General features: G+C 50.4%; 1 long non-coding RNA gene across 1 annotated transcript; it reads right to left on the reverse strand.

The window, feature by feature from the left end:
- Positions 1-4,915: 4,915 nt before the first annotated feature.
- Positions 4,916-10,425, reverse strand: LOC128315883 (uncharacterized). The gene is made up of 3 exons (XR_008299009.1): positions 9,471-10,425; positions 6,826-8,867; positions 4,916-6,582 (listed from the first exon to the last, which is right to left on the reverse strand). It is a non-coding gene; the product is annotated as an uncharacterized LOC128315883 (long non-coding RNA).
- Positions 10,426-17,756: the final 7,331 nt, after the last annotated feature.

Genomic DNA, 17,756 nt, shown 5'->3' on the forward strand with positions numbered 1-17,756 from the left:
ATCTTCCTTTTCCATTTTTCCAGGGACCAAAGTCTCTGTAACAACACCCAGCGGAGACAGACCCTCCCCAGAGATAAAACTGTCTCTGAAGCTGGGGTAATGCCAGGCTTGAAAGGGAGACCTGAGAGCTCTTCACCAAGGGGCTCAGCTGGGCTGGCTGGGTCAAGGTCTGGACGAGTTGCCTGGAGCCCATGCAGTAAGGCATCAAAGTGGGGGACAAGCTGGGGAGGTGGTCACCATAAGGAATATCAGAGAAGACCAACAATCCCCACAATTAAGGGGCTAAAGGGAAATCCTGAAATGGTGATGCCACGTGCCTCAAGGGTCAAAGGGCAGACACAGAAAGATCCCCGCCCAGGATCCAGCCTATAGATCTCCTGGCCAACAGCTGCACGCCTTCCCTTCCTGCATTTCCCATCTGCACACTCCTTCCTGCTTGGGCCAGGGCCCCAGGTCCAGCCATCAGGGCCTTGGGAAAGCTCCCTGTTGCATTCTTGGAGAGATTTTACTCTGGCAACTCAAAACCAGTGCCCGAAGGGCTCTCTTAGAAAAGGCTCTCTTTGACCTGATGGCTCCCACAGCCCTCATTAGCCACCCCCACCAGAACATCCCCATCCCCCTCTTTTATTTGCTTGTCTCAGGCCACCTGCCCCTCTACTCCCTCACCTGTGCTTCAACCAAAGACTCTCCTTCAGGCCACCCTTTCTTCCCTGAAACAGCTTCCAAGGTCTGACTTAGTCCAAGAAAATCTGCCAACTGGGGTGCAAGACGAGCCCAGGCTGCGCGGATCCCTTCCAAGGAGTCTGGCCTGCACACCACACCCTCCGCCCACCTGGAGTCGGGCCTCCCTTTGTGTATACAGAGCATCACTGTCACGGAGCTCACAGGTGCGTCTAGCAGGCTGGCATCCATGTGCTCCTTTTCCTGGCCTCACTAGTGAGAGGTCAATGAAACAGGAAGAGTTTAATGGACTAAAAGGTTATTCTGGAGAGAGGCAGACAGACGGAAAGAGATAGATGGAATTATAAATAAATATATACATCAATACATATAAACACTGTATATATTATATGTCTAACATGTATATATGCATATATGTATGTTTACCTGTGTGCGCACACACACACATATATAGGAACCTCTGTGTGTGTGTGTGTGTGTGTGTGTGTGTGTAGCAGCTATTATAAATGCACAAGGCTCAACCTGACCAGTCATCTGTTCCAGGGCTTGGCAGTGCCCTCCCAAAGAGAACATTCTACCCTCAGGACAGGCAGCCGAGTGAGGTGAGTGCCCATCACATGAGGCAGGCAGAAGGAAGCGGGTTCCAGGCCAGGAGGCTGAACATCCTGGTTTTCACACCCCTTGTGGCAGAATAGGTGACTCTTGTCATCTTACTGTTCTCTTGCTGAGCAATGCTGGCTGTCCCCATGGCTTCAGTCACCACGAGATACTAAGGACCCTTGGCTTGGCTTGTACGGCTGGCCCGACTGCTCCTGGGCTCCAGATCCAGAGACCCAGCCACCGCTTAACACCTGCCTGGGATCTAGCTAGCCTCATATGATTGTCTTTTCATTGTCAGCCAGAAGCTGGACATGGCCTCTCTCACCGCATGCCCATCCATCACCCGGCTTTTCTCAGTTGTCTCTCCCAACTAGACTTTGGATCCCCCGCTTTCAGCATTGGCACCAGAATGCTTTATGGGACCCACATGCTCTCTCCAATCAGAGCAGCCAGAGCGGTCTCTACAGAACTCAGCTCTTCCCCACAGTGGGGTCCCTGTCCTCACTGCTCCCTCACTGTGGCCCTGGACAGCTTTCTCAGAGTCCACGTCTTTAAAGTGGTTGATGTTGGATGAGCTTCAGAGAACCAGTCGCTAATGAGGGTGACACATCCCAGGCCCCATTTCCAAAGTCAGACTGGTCGCAGGGGCCGGCAGAGGTACTGAGGCCTCAGCATGGCCACCCCACCCCATTCCCTCTTCTAGGGATGCACACCCATGGGTCTGTGAGTGCCCCTCTGTGCAGAGGGCGACCGTTCCTGCCCACTGGAGTGGCCATCTCACAGTCCGGGACCCTCAGGGCCACGGGATCTCCTTCTTGGCTCCTTCCAGTGCATTTCCTAGGCACGGTGGCATCTCTCTGTGGGTGTTTCTGGTGTGCACAACATTCCAACCATTCCTGGCTCTCTCCAGGCTTCCTCAGCAGCCAATAGGCCCAGAAACCACCCACATGTGTCTGGAGCAGGGAACCAGCTTTAAAGAGATGCTGGCCCCACTTCCTCCCCACCTTGTGTCCAAAAGAATCGGGAGCTTCAGCAGGAGAGGCCTGTGCCACCCAATCTCTCGGCACATCCCAGCCAAGGAGCAGACATGCCTACTTGTGGCCATCAGACACCAGGGCTCCCAGTGGAGGGAACCAAGGTACAGACGCCCAGCCCTGGAGCTCTGCCCCGCCTGACAGAAGGCACACCTTTGGCATTGTTATCTACAGAAGGCGCACCTGTTCCTAATTCACATGGAGGTACCATATGTCCTAATGGTGTCTCTGCCTATCTGCATAAAGACGGAGGCATCTGCTAGGACAGAGATGTCAGGCTTGGCCAGCTAGATCTAGCCAGACAGTCAGGTCACTGGGGGAGGGAAACTGAAAGGACTCTTGCATTGGAGATTCCAAAGGGACATGGAAGCATGACCAGTACAGCTGGAGAGCCACCCAACAGGGCACATGAGTGAGGGGACAGCCATCCACACCATCATGCACCCCCTAAGCCACAGAGTGCCACAGCAGTGCTCAGGGAGAGACATTCCTGCAGAGCACAGGGGTGAGGGATGGGGGGCAGTGGGAGGGGGGCAGACTAGCTCCTAGGTGTTGTGGGAATGCCAGGGGATGCCCAGAAATATCGGTGCAGGGTGCAGGGAAGTACCGCTAGAAGACTTAGATGTCCCCACAAATGCTCTGCTCCAGGCAAGGTGCCCTGGTCCACACATGCCTCGGCCCCATTCTTCCTCCATCTTAGGGGAGCCATCCACCAGGGTTCTGACTCTCCTTCTGTGCTCTTGGCAATTATTTAGAATTGGGAGTCTGAGTCCATTGCTGCACAAACATGTTTGCAAGAGAAGGCAGAGCAGCAGCCATGCTCCCTGAGGGCAGCACCATATGTTAATCCCCCTACCCCTTCCTGGGAGCCTCTGTGACTTTGGCTCAGCCAGGTCGACCCAAGCGACCACATCATCCTTTATCAGCCTTTGCATTTCTTCCTGATAGCCTTCTTCCGACTCCTCAGACTGGCCTTGTCCAATGTGATTACGACCAGGTGAGTGACCATCACCCTCTTTCACAGGACTCCACTGGAGCCCAGGGAGCAGGGTAGAGAGCTGGAGCATCGGGCCACCAAGGGTCACTAATTCACAAGCACAGACCAGTGACGTGGATGCGGACTGCAGGTGACTTGTGGGGCACAAGTGAAATAGGGACCCACTTTCACGACTGTCTCCTTCAGGTCTCTTCACACCTGGGCACAAAGGTGGAGGCACAGGGTTCTCATTCCAGTGAATTTGGCGGCAAAGGCACATGCCATCGGGGGATGGACTGGTTTGGGAACTCGTGAACAATGCCGTGGAGCCCTGCACAGCCATGAAAACACAAAGCACATGGTGAGACACTAGTGGATGGTCTCTGAGACTGATCACGCTTCAGAAATGAGACTCATGAAAGTGCTTATGGTGTGTCCAGCAGGACACAGTGCCACCCCCTGAGGCTGCCACCCTGACAATGAGAAGAGCTGAGGGCCCCACTCCCCAAGGATGCCGGGTCGTACACCCCAGCACATGGCCTATGGGTGTCAGACCCTACGGGGGGGCTACCCTTTCCAGGCAGACTTGCCAAGAGGTCCTCAAACCACTCAGCCCTTCTAGAAGGCTGTTTGATCATGGAGGCTGAGAAGGGAGGGTGTCTGGTCAGAGAGCTTTGGGGACAGTTTGGCCAGAGCTCTGTGATGTGTCTTTGCTCCCACCATGGGAAGTTGGGGAGAAAGCTGACACTCTTGTCCCACCTCAAGCCCAAAGTAGAGGCTCTGAGGGCCCTGGCACCCAGGACAGGAGCAGAGCATGGAGAGGGACTCAGGAAGTGCACGGGGACCCTGGAATCTGAGCACATGGACTACATCTTGGCCCTTTGCCAGAGTTAGCTGGCTGACAATGTGGACAACTTACTTATCCACCTTAGCAGGACAAGGGAGATGATGCAGAAGGGGTCTGAGTTCAGGCCATCTTGACCAGACTCTGCTCAAGAAATGACCTGTAGGGGTGGGGGTCATCCACAGGAGGTTATATGTGCCACAGGATGCAGGAAAGGGTCCCCAAAGAGCCCCTACAATACCTGTGTCCTCCATGGAGGAGCTGAGGAAGGCCTAATGAGTGGAGAAGCCCACGGAGGAAGAGGAGGAGAAACAGGAAGAGGTGGAAGGTGGGGATGTGAGATGGGAGGGAGGGATGCAGGAATGGAGGGATCCAGGGATGAAGGACTCAAGGGTGCAGGAGGGAGGGGATGTAGGAGCCGCAAGGGTCATGCAGGAAGCAGGGATTGGGGACGAGGGCATGAACAAAGCTGGGAGGCAGAATTTGATCTGTGGGGTTGCACAGCTAAGGGATACAGAATGCAGGTCTGAGAGATGGAGGGAGGAGGGATGCCATGTTGAGAAAAGCAGGTGTAGGGATGCAGGGACATAAACAGCGGGAGCCCAGGGATTAGGGATGTAGAGGTGTGGGGGGATTAATGCAAAACAACCATGTAGGGCTAGAGGGTGCAGTGATGGGGGAGGGGGTAAGGGATAGGAGAGTGACAGGTACAACAATGATGGAGGTGGCACTGAAAATCTAGGTTTGATCTTTTTTTTAAGTTACTTTATTTTGAGAGAGAGAGAGAGAGCAAGCAAGGGAGGGGCAGAGAGAGAAAGAGAGTCCCAAGCAGGCTCCAGGCTCTCAGCACAGAGCACGTTGAGGGGCTTGAACTCACGAACTATGAGATCATGACCTGAGCAGAAATCAAGAGTCAGACACTTAACCAACTGAGCTACCCAGGTGCCCCCCAGGTTTGATTTTAAATGCTGCCAGTTGTCAAATGTGGGCAACCAATTCCAATTTGGGTAAAATACTGAGCCGGCTGACCAAAACATAAGCCTCAAGCTCAGGGCCACCACCCATGCCTTTGGAGGCCAAGGCGAAGGCTGTCCCGGGGAGCACAGTGTTGGTCAGGGAGCCCTCGCTGAGGCTTGGCTGTGCCTGCAGGGGCTTGGGTTTCTGGGTGCAGAGGCCGCCATGCCCCCAGCTGAGCTGCTCCTGCATATTGCAGGCCAAGACTTGAAGGCAGTGTCCCCACCAGCCACACAGGCAGAGCCTGGGTGGCATCATCATTGTAACAACTTAGCTGGGATGGTGTGATTTTCCACACGTTCCTAGTGTTGGCGCCCTTGTTTTATGGGAAGGATGTGGCTGGAAGGTTAAGTGTGGGGCAAGAATTGGCTGGCAGGTGAAGGCTGTCCCATTTCCCCTGGGGGAGCTTAGAGCCTGGGGGACAGAGGCCCAGCAAGGATGATGTATCAGTTCAGGCCCCTTGAAACCCTGGCTGGGCTGGTGCCTGGGCTCACAACAAGATGTCCCCAAGGGCACCAGCTGGAGTGTGGAGAGCATGGTGCTGGCTCACAGGGCAGTGTGAGCACTACATTGGCCCAAGGAGCCCTGATGAAGGATCTGGCCCCAAGGGGGGGTCAAAGCAAGCACTAGCCCTAGGAAACACAGAGCCCAAAGCAGGCAGGTGGGGACAGGGCCAACCTGAGAGCATCCTGCTTCCAGGCACCAGCCAGTATCTCTGCCCTCTCTGTCCCCACCATCCCCACCATCCCCACATAGCTGGAGATATGTCCTTCTGCCAATAGCCTCTATCCTCACTGGTCTGTCTGCCCTCCATAGTGCCAAGCTCCATCTTGTCCTGCAGCCTGGCAAAGAGCGTCTCATCAGTGTGAGTGAGAGATGAGGCACCAAGGTACATTTGAGAGAGGAGGACACTGGGTGCACAGAAGAGCATTCCTTTGCCCAACATCCCCAGGTAGTAATGAGGTCACCTGGAATTCATAGGCTTCCTCCATTAGGCTAAGGTCCTGGGGGTGGGGAGAGTTGGAGCTGGCCACAGGACAGCAGCCAGATCAGAGTCAGTGTTTGGAACCAACTACTTGAGCCACCAACGAGAGCGGCGCCATCATAGTTAACGTCAAGTTGATGCCCGTGAGAGCTGGAGACAGGTGCGGGGACAGGTGTGTGTGCCAGGTATGGGGTGGGGTTCAGAGGAGGAGAGAAGGTCGAGGTGGGGTGGGGGTTCCTTGGAGTCAGCTCGGAGCCAACTCTCCCCTGATGACAGTGGCCTGGGCCCCCTGAGGTCCCAGGCATGCCCGGGGCCCTGCTGTAGTTCAGGGTGAGGTGTCTGTCGCTGATGATGGCTGACAAGCAGCTACTTCCTCAACACCCCTCATTCGTCTGGGAGGGAATTTTCAACTCTCAGGATTCACAGCTGCTTCTGATACATGGGGTCTCTGAAAATCAGACAACATGGGAGGTTTTCATTTGCATGTATCGACAGGATGGCAGTGAATTAACAAAGACTAAAGCAGCATAGTGCTGGGCCCACCCCACCTGGCTCAGGAGAGGAAACACCTAGAACATCCACCAAGGGCTGCAGCTTCCGTAGAGCCAGTTCCTTGCCCCAGCAGAGACTCAGGGGCGAGAACCCATGTGTGGTCCAGGATATCACCTGGGGGGGGGGGAGGGGGGCAGACCTGGAATGGAATGGGCGATGGAAACATCCTCTCTGATCCCATGGTACCCGGCTTCCGTACTGCCTGCAGGCTGAAGTGAGCTCCCCAGAAAGAAGTCATCTCACTGTGCTGTAGCGGGACCCCAGGCACCCTGGCTTGGGAGATGCTGCCTTGGCCACAGGGAGATGCTGCTGGGTTCCAGGGCCATGGTTTCTGCCCTTTCTTCAGTTTCACCCTTCTCATTGCCCCAAGATACACCCACACCATCTTGATATGTCCGTGGCGAGGGCTTCGTCCAGTCTAGAAAGGAGGTGATGCTGCTGTGGTCACATTGTGCACACTCGCTGTGTGTCCACCACTGTGACACTTAAGAAGGACCATGGTCACCTGGAAGCGTCCTCCCTGGGCTCCAACAGCCATCCAACAATTGAGCACCTACTGTGAACAGAGCATGGTGGCAGCCGCTGAGAATCAGCTAGTGAACGGGGCAGATATGGTCCCTGCCTGAGTGGGCTCACAGACAGGTGGGAGGCAGCACACCCAGGCCTCCACACCAGTAACACACAACCTCATGAAGGAAGGTCCTGGGGAGTGGGCACGTCTGGGTGCTCGGGCAGGAGTCCCAGGTCCCACTACTTGCAGTAAGAGCAGAGCTGACCACGGAGGGAGGCCCAGAGTGGCAGAGACTCCTGAGTGGATGGGTAGGACCAGAGGGCAGAGCATGCTGGCTCCATCGGGAATTTTGAACTTTATCCTGAGAGCCATGGAGGTGACCTGCAAATTTCAGAGACTCCTCGCAAGCAGGCGGGTCCAGGATGGTCATGATTGGGTGGTGGAGGAGGCAGAGGAAATGGCTGATGTCGAGGGAGGGATACATAGGAGGTGATAGGCAGCCCCGTGGTGTCTGGGTCCTTTGGGCCCTCAGGTCGTGGCTCTCATGGGCTCACAATCCTCAGGCTGGCCTTTATTCCCCACCCCATCCCACATAGCAAACACTTCCTAAGAGGTCTTAATTGTACCAGATGACCACAGCATGGGTCCTGGTCATGCAAGATCCTAAGTACCATCTCACCAAAGTCTGGGAAAGGAAGGAGCTATTTGGTCTTTGGTTAGAACCCTCACAAGCAGACAGGTGCCCTCTGTTACCCCCTGAAGGTGGTATTTCCTGTTCCTGTGTCCTTCCTAAGCTTCCAACTTCCTGGAAAACTTCTCTACCCACCTAGCACTCTCACCTAGCCAAGATCCTGCCTGGGGTAACTCAGCCCTCCCCAAGCCCCGAGTCTGGCTTCCCCCCACCCTAGCTCAGATCTTCCCGGGGCTCAAGTAGTTTCAATAGAATACATCAGGGGCATCCAAATCATTCGGTCCCTGATGCCACCTTTGGGGCAGGGTTCTGGTAAACAGAGCAGTCTTGAGGAGGCCACCAAGCAGACAGGTTCCCACTCTGCCACCAAGGCAGCACAGTGAGGGCAGTGGACATGACTTCTGGGGGCTTGGGAAGAGGCATGGTCACAGCCTTCAGGGGCAAGAAACTGAAAGAGGGTTTGGGCCACATGCTGGCACTACAGAGCTGAATGGGTGGAGTGTGGGGGTCTCAGGGAGGTGACCCCCCCCCCTTGATGTGGAGAGGACTTGACAAATGCCACCAATAGAGGCAGGAGGACACAAGATGAAGACTTAGGGTTCTGCCACTCACAGAGCAAGTGACTTCACTTCTTCCAGCCTTGAGTCTTCGCTGGGACCACCCAATGAAGATTTATAAAGGGGACTCAGGGGCAAAATCAGCATTATTGCTAGAGATCAATAGTTATGTAAATTACCGCATATGGAACAGACAACTCACCAGAAGTGCCCTTTTCTCACCCACTTGGGGGTGCCCACCACGATTATGTTCTGACCTCAAAGCAGGCAGCACAAGGCAGGCGTTGCATCGGGAAGCCAGATGTGAAACAGATGTGTGCCAAACTTCACCATTAGCGTTTGAAACTGATGTAAGCAGCCATGCAAGAGGCCCCAGGTAGTATCACAGAACTGAATCAAACATCCCATGTGGGACACACAAGCTACAACCTGAAGTCATGGTTAAGTCACTCAGGGAGGAGCAACGGCTCCTCCTTCCCATCAGGAATCTGGTAATCTGGTCTCATTTAAAGGCATTCTACCCCCCACCCGCACCCCTCATGTCCCTTCTCTTTCCCTGCCCTTTATTTACTTCCCTGCTGCTTTACAAACTTGTGCCAGTGTCATTGTCTAAACAGCAGGCAGCGGCTTGCAAAACAAACATGTACATATGCATAACATGTGTATCTGATCAGTCACCAGTAGGTGAGCAAAATAAAATTGAATTTACAACCCAGGGGAGGTGTGATGTGTGAGTCAGTGTGTGCTGGGGTGTGTGTGAGTGTGTATTTGGTGATGGCACGATGGACTCTTATCTGTATCAGAAGATGCATGATTTGTAGAAACACAGACAAATGTGTTAATTGTAGGATGAATGGCTGTGGGCATTGTAGGTCCGTCAGCCTCAGATTATACATCATAAAGGAGATCTTGATAAAAGAGTGAGTTCACAGTGGTGACATCTCATTAATTCAGCCCTGGCAGGAAACTATGAAATCTAATTTTTCCAGATAACTTGGGTTACCCCTGTAATCACTCAAACTTACAAATTAGCATCTTATCAGAAATATTGCTATCCTTAACCGAAGTATTCCAACCACAATTTAATCTTTGTCTGGTAACTCAGGGCCGCCTGTGGAAGATGGGTCATTCTGCAGGCTGTGCTCAGGATAGCTTTAGCAGTAAGGGTGACCATTTGGCCCTGAAGACTAGGGCTCCAGGTCACTGCACCTTTTGGCTTTGCATCTATAGTGTGGCTGAAGCAATTGACAAAGGCCCATAGGAATCAATTACAGCAAAATGGCTGGGGTTAACATCATAATCAATTGAAATGCTCTGGCTGAGCTAAAACATAATGGATTGCATCATAATCCATCTAGACTTTGCCGAGGGGCAGAGAGGCTGGAGCTGGGGTTCAGGGAAGCAGCCACACGTACCCATTTCATAACCCCAGGGAGTTGGGAGTGAGCGCCCAGCGTACCCTGGCCAGGTGCAGGTCTGTGCCTGGGGCCGATCCTCAAACTCTGGCAGTTTATACACCACAGCCCTCAAAACCATCGGGCCCTGTTGTTACTGGTTGGCTTTTACCCCGCCATGCTCCATGGAGGACTTGAGGTGGCAACCACTTGTCACCCTGAGCTTGGACCCTCTGCTCACCATCTGCTGCTTTCAGGGAAGGGGTGCCTGGCTGCAGGTGGGTCGTTCTCTGTGGGAACACCAGCATGGTGCATTGTTTGTTTCTGCAAGTCTCCAGGAGTTTGCTGGCTGACTCAGTCCTCCTTCCAGCCCCCAGTACCCTTCTAAGGGCCTTGACTAAACTGAGGGCCAGGAGCTACATAGCTGAGGACCAAACCCTGGCTCATGGTGACTGTCACCCTAGAAGGTGAGCTGTGAGAACAGTCATAGGCCATTGCAACTGATAACAGTAAAAGTAAACAAAAGTTTGCAATCTTTTGGTTTGGAAGTTAGAGTGGATTATATAAATTTTATTTATTTATTTGTTTATTTATTTATTTAGAGAGTGAGCGGGGGAAAGAGGCAGAGGGAGACAGAGAGAAAAAGAGAGAGGGGGAGAGAGAGAGAGAGAGAGAGAGAGAGGCAGAATCTCAAGCAGGTCCACACTCAGTGAGGACCCGACACAGGACTCGATCCCACAACCCTGGAATTACAACCTGAGCTGAAATCAAGTCAAGAGCTCAGCCAGATCAACACTGAACCATCCTGCACACCTAGAAAACTGATCTGAGGATTAACACAACAATTTGCACAACCTGAACCACAGAACTCAGCAGGTATGTGGGGCAGAGAGGTGAACTGGGGTAGAGAGAAGCCATGGAGGGCAGGGAGCTGTTTTTGTGTGTGGAGAGAGGACAGAGATGGGGTGGGGGATGGGGTGGGAGAATATGGGAAAAGCATCCCCTCCAAAGCAGCTGGCGAGAAAGTGGAAACAGCCACAGGGACTGAACTAAAAAGGGAGAAAGGAGAGGGTTTAAATTCCATTAAGACTATAAACAGGGGGGTCACAGAGTCTGAAACTCCACAGCTCGATACCTGGCGGTGCTCTGGTGGGAAGGGCGAAGCCCCAGGAGCTGAGTGGAGTCTGAGGCTCTTCAGGCCACACGGGGACAGGCGGTTCCCCTGCTGGGAGGACAGCTGGTAGAGGCTCTGTGGGTCCCCCAGGGAAAAGGCCCCAGTGGACCTGGGAGAACAACCACATTTGCTGGTGCTGGGACAAGGTCGTTAAGGGTGAAGCCTGGTGCCAGATGCATGTTGTGATTTGCCATAATCCCTGAAATGCTGCTGCTACACAATCGCGTGAACTTCTTCTGGGGCGGGTGGGCACCCGGCCACAGTCTCCAGGCATTGGCAGCAGCACGATCCTGCAAACGTTCCTGGGTGCAGCCCGCACCCGGCCATCGCTCCGTGAGAGCCTCCCACAGAGGGGCAGAATGGGTCACAGCCGCAGTCCCTCAGAAGTAAGGGGTCAGGAAACACAGCTGCATCTGAGATAAAACTCAGGAGGGAGGTTCTCCGTGGGGCTTGGTCAAGAGTCAAGCGCTCAACCAACTGAGCCAACCAGGTGCCCCTAGAGTCTATTGTAAATGTCAAATGTTGAGATCATGCATAATGCTGTTTTATATAGATTTATATGACTGTTTTATGTAGATTGTCTCATCTGGTGCTCACATCAACACAATGAGGTAGCAACTAATAATACTCCCATTTTATAGATGAAGAAACTGAGGACTTGAGCAGTCAAAGACCACACCGAGGTATTCGAGAGCTCCGCAGCCTAAGCTTTCCACAACTTTGCTGCTTGCCTCATGAGGTCTAACTGCCTCACCATTTCTGTCACATCACTTGTACTCTGGTTCAGGAGAGAGAGGGACAGAGTGATGGCCGGCCCCCTGGACCTTGCCTGCCTCCCTCCTGAGTGTTGCAGACCAGCAAAGGTTTTTTTGATGTCTGGTTTCATCATCTACTTCCAAATGTCCTCATGATATCACATAAAAAAATTAGCTGACTTATTTGTTTCTTCAGATATTTTCCTTCCTTATGCAGCCCAGACATCAACTGTTCCCCTTTCCATTGGATGCCATATCAGATCCTATAGGGGCAGGTCACTTAGGATTAGCCCTTGTAGCGAGGAGTTGACAGGTGTAAACAAAGGAACATTTTGTTTCTTGCTCCTGGAAATGAAGGCAGAGTTAGGGTGGAAGCTCCCCTGTGTCCTCAGGGACCTGCCATCTTTTGGCTCTGCCTTCCTCGGTGTGGGGCTCTGTCACGAAGGTCATTGCATCCTGGTCCCAGCCAGTAGAAAGAGCTAAAAAAGCAGGAGGACAGGACACAGGCTCATTCTTAGGGAGTTGTGTTTGTCAGGGTTCAACCCAAAAAAACAAAACATCCAGAAACTACACTTGGGATATCAATCTGAAGGAGGCTGACACAGGGAGCTGGCAGGTGGAAAGAGGGAAAAGAGCAAACACAGATGCCCAGGTAGCCGTGACACCTTAGCCGCCCCAAGCAGCATTGCCCCTGGGGCTGGGGGACAGAGGAGACATGTGGTAGGGCCACAAGCAGCAGCTCAGAAGAGGGTTGTGCCATAACCTCCAAGGGAGCAGCAGGGTTGACCCTGGGAGGGCCTGAGGAAGCAGAGGAGGACTTGTATTCCGCTGCACAGCAACGGAGCATACACGCAAGCAGAAATTCTGTGCAGTTTGTGGAAAATTACAGCAACCTAGTAAAGTCACAACCACTGAGGAATCAGATACAGCAGGAGTGGTTTCTCCCTTGAAGCAGCGAGCTAAATAAGCTTTAACTTTTCTGGCCGCTGATGTGATCCTGGTGGTCTTAGGTTAGCGCGCAGTGACAAGCGGAGGGCCCACCGTGATTCAGCCAAGACCCTCAGTCCCTCACACCAGGTCCTTGATGCAGTGATGGCATGCACATCCGAGACCCCTTGAGTTACCATCTGTCAGAGGCCACATCCTGCCTGCGACACCAAGGTAAGTGTCAGCTCCAAATGTTTAACTAAGCCCTGAGTGAACTGAGTGTTGTTTGTCTATAAGGGGCTATCTACAGGGAGAGGGCAAATGTAGGTCTAGAAGTTCCCTCCTCAAGCCAGCCCCAAGGACTGTGTCTGCCCTTGTTCTATACATGTCTTCTTACAGACGAACAACACTAAGGGCGCAGTCAAGCCAACCGGTAACAGGAGGGTCCTTGGCTCCACAGTTGAGGACAGCTGGCTCTGGGCCAGGTTCTGCAGACACTAGATTGCATCCACATCATTCCTTCACCATAATTCTGGAGGGATCATCTTGGTCCAAGTCTGGGCCCCTACCAGGCCAAATACCTGTTCTACCATATTTCCACATTACAAGTCTTACTCATGTAAATGTCATTATTTCCCTGAGGACAACATGAAGTCACAGTGGCCACTTTGGGTAACTTTTTTAAAAATTTGTTTAAATGTTTATTTATTTTGAGGCAGAGAGCAAGCAAATGGGGGAGGGGCAGAGAAAGGGGGAGACAGAGAATCCTAAGCAGACTCCATGCTGTCAGCACAGAGCCTGATGTGGGGCTCGATCTCAGGCCACGAGATCATGATTTGAGCCAAAATCAAGAGTTGGCTGCTTAACCGACTGAGCCACCCAGGTGCTTTTGATGTGGACAAGATTGCTACTTTGACTGACATCTGAAAACACAGAAAAATAAAATCCTGAATATCCAATGGCTTACACTTTTTACTTGACATGAGGGGATCTCTAAACTCAATTGCAATTCTAAAATTGTCTACCTAGAAGATCTCCTAAATCCCAGGTGAGAAAGGAAAAAGTTCAGTGATGAATTCAGGCTCATGCTTGGCACAAACATCCCAGGCTTTTCTGACCACCCCCCACCCTGCCAGCCAGTCCATCTGTGGTTGGGCTAGGAGATGCAAATCCTTGGATGTGAGAACCTACTAGCTTGCATGACCCTAAAAGGGACACAAGGCTGACAAATCCTTAAAAACACAAAGTAGAAACTCTGCTAGCAGGGCCACTTATCAATTTTGCAAACAAAAGAGTAGCTGGCAATTAATGCTCTCACCCTAGCCATAAAGAAATAGGAACTTGAAAGTTCTGATTGGTATTCTGAAGTGGCTCCAAGGGAGAGTATAGCCAGTTCCTTCTTCTCTTCTTTCCCCACTCTCTTCCCTCTTTTGTTCCACCACATGAAAGACTTTGGAAATTAATTGCAATAGATTGTATTTTTCTAAAAATGTCCACTGCAATATCTCTCATTTCCTATGTTTTTCCTGAGTCTACCTACTCCCCCAGTAGGAGATAGAGCTTATGTTCATTCCCCTTGAGCTTGAACGGGCCTTTGTAACTGATTTATGGATAGGCTGGGGTAGAAGCAATGCTACGATAATTTCCAGAGCTTGGCTAGAATAGGAAGTCCAGCTTCCACATGTAGCCAACAACCGTGCTGTGAGGACACCCAACCAGACCCATGCAGAGACCCATGGAGGGGTCCACATGGGAAGGAAGCACCAGGCATGCGAAGAATGAGCCATCAGGTGATTCTGGCCCCATTCTTGGAGCTTCCCAGCTGCGTCCCAGTTATCACAGGACACAACATCCCATTCTGCCTTGCCATGTCCAAATCTCTGATCCACAGTATCTGTGAGGTAAGTGGTTGCCTTATACCACTAAGGTCTGAGGTAATTTGTTTTACGTCTGTGGAAATTCAAACATATAAGTAACCACAAAAATGTTCTGTCATCATGTGCACACTCCAGAACTAACCACCCAGGTTCACAAACCTAACACAAAAGAAAAATAAGCTATATTGTAAGGTCTCTTAAAATCCACAGGAGATACTGTCCAAACTGGTTGTAGAGAGCTTATGTAAGTTTGAAAGAAGGTAATTCAAGAACTTCCAAAGGAAAAAGAAAAAAATTAACCCACTGATTTTGTTGTTGATTCAGATTTTTTCAAAGGGAAAAAGTTTAACTGTGATATTCATTAATGACCTTGGTTACAAAATAAGAATAAAAGCAGGTCATTCACAGCTCTTAGCTTTAAATATGGCTAGGAAATTCTTTTAAAGCCATTTTATAAATATAGAAGGATATAACTGAAAAAAAACATTCACAAAGTGTTCTTGATAGAACACTCTAGGCAAATTAAAGTGAGTTAGAAATTTTAATTGAAAACATCCAATTTCTGCTTCCATATAGGATATAGAAAGCTGTGAAGAACAATGAGAAAAATCTGGATAGTCTACAAATTAGGAGTGTCCAATTTTTCTCGAATCTATCAGAAATATAAGGTTACAAAGGAACCAAATAAGCTGAATTCCAAAGAAGCAGACCCTCCTACAAAGGGAAGTGGAGCACACAGCCGGTTTCCCCTTCAGCCAAGCCCAGGAGAAGCATGGAGACATCACCTCCAGGAGGTATGAAGACATCAGCTTACATTTCAGCAAATCATTGAACGCCAAGTGTGGGCCCAGATGTAAGGTTGGAATAGCTGAGGAATGCAGACTCAGGGGAGTTGGCACTCACTTGCAGATCTCTGAGTGTTCTTGGGAGAAGCTGAGCAGGAGACTGGGGAGAGACAGGCAATGTGAGGATGCAGGAGGAGGCAAGCTGCTGTTGGAGGGCAGGCACAAGGCCTTGCCCCTTCCCCAGATCCATCCCCACTAGGAAGCAAGATCCTGAGACACTGAGGGAGGGGCACAGGTAAAAACCCACTGGTTTTGAAGAAAGAGTAGAAGCAAAACCCATTTGCCTCTGGGAGAGAGGTAGGAAACCTGTTGCCCCAAGGACACAGGGAAAAGCCCATTTCTATGATGGGAGGGAGAGGCAAGAAATCATTTGGGGCCCAAGAAATGATACCAAAAAGGCAGAGGTCTGCTACCCATGAGTGGGGAGGGACAGGAAACTCGCATGTAAAATCAGAATTTAGTGACAAGGCAGAACTGAGTTGCCATGGGAAGGAGGGGAGGAATGTTGAGAAAGCCCACGCTGAAGTTCAAGATCTGCCTAACAGTGAGGCTGGATCAGGATAACAGAGGAGCCCCTCTCACCACAGGTCTAGTGTCAAGAAACAAGTCATAGCATAACTCTTGATGGAGAGGCAAGAGTATAGGAAGAGCCCCGCAGTAGCAGAGGCATTCAGAAAAGGCTGAAAGTTGAAGGGATTATCAGAAACACCAAAAGAAACTGTCTGGTACCCCGGTCCCCCCTGTCAGCATGGGTAGAAGCATCCCACATTTCAAGAAATTGGAAGCCTCACCTGCACAGCAGGTACCAATAGCAACAACAAAACCCAAACCTGGTCCAATGCCTAACTGGATGGACTGAACCTCTAATACAAAAATCCAGACATAAGAGGCATGCTAATCTGCAGGTGTCAATATCATTTACTTCAGTCTGCATTGTTCTTCTACACATAATGTCTAGCATACAATAAAAAATTACATTTTTTTAAAAAAAACAATCTAAAGATAAAGCAATCAGCAGAAAAGATTTGATGACCCAGATAGTTGGAACTATTAGGAATTTAAAAATAAGTAATATGTTAATGCATCAGTGGAAAGGGGCGGGCAACAAGCATGAACAGATGGAGAATTTCACCAGAAAGATACCAACTATAACAAGGAGTAAAATAGAAATGCTAGAAATAAAATACATGATATCATAGATGAAGAATTCTTGTGACTGGCATGTAAGGAAAATGAATATAGCTTTGGAAAAATCTACAAACTTGAAGATAGGTCAATAGAAATGATGTGAACTGAAACACAAGGAGAAAAAAGTGGTGAAACCAAATCAGAGCTCCAAAAACTGTAGGTAGGACATCATCAGATGGCCTAACACACAGGTAATTAAAGTCAGAGATGGGTAAGAGAATTCTAAGGTAATTTGAAGAGAAGAAATATTTGAGGATAATAGTCAAGAGTTTTCCAAAAATAATAATGGACATCCAACCGCAGAGCCAGAATTCAGAGCACTCCAAGCAAAATAGCAAAAAGAAAGAGAAAGAAAAAGAAAAAAACACCACCACCACCACCAACAAAAAAATACACACACCCCCCTATACACATCATTGTCAAACTGCTCAAAGTGGAAGATGAAAGTTTCAAGACAGCCAGAAAAGAGAGGGAAGTTACACACAGAAGAGTGACGAAAGAGTTACAGAGCACTTCTAATCAGAAACTATGTGAGCTCAAATACAATAGAATGGCATCTTTAGTAGTGCTGAAAGAAAAAAAAAATCTGTCAACTCAGAATTCTGTACTCCGTGAAAATACCTTTCAAAGTTAAGGTAAAACAGAGACATTTTCAAACAAACAAAAGCTGAGAGAATTCACTGACCGCAGACCTGCATAATAAGAACTGTTAAAAGACTTCTTGAAGCAGAAGGAGTGATAGTCACCCCAAGCAGGGCAGGATGAACCTCCCCCACCACCATCCTGGAATAGTTGAGATGTTGAGACTGATAATGAGTGCCACATACACCAAGAAGATATGGAAAGATTTATTATTCATGGAATTTCCTGAGGAGAGGAGAGAAGGCACAAGCCAGTCCAAATGACAAGAGCAAAGTGGGGTCAGTGACTCTGGCTTACACTGTGGCTGAGGGTGGGGCCAAGAAAAGGATTCAGGCACTCAGGCTGGAGTTTGTGTGGTTTGAACTTCCTGTTGGCACCATCAGAAGGAATGTACAGGATTTCTTTCAGGACCAGCTTTCTATTGGCTTTTGCCCCAGATGTGGGGCAAAAACAGAAGAAGGAGTGGGGCTTGCATGCTGTAAGTGGTCCAACATCAAAAGTGGAATCTT

The sequence above is a fragment of the Acinonyx jubatus genome, chromosome B3, assembly GCF_027475565.1.
Source record: "Acinonyx jubatus isolate Ajub_Pintada_27869175 chromosome B3, VMU_Ajub_asm_v1.0, whole genome shotgun sequence".
In the NCBI taxonomy this organism is placed as follows: Eukaryota; Metazoa; Chordata; class Mammalia; order Carnivora; family Felidae; genus Acinonyx; species Acinonyx jubatus.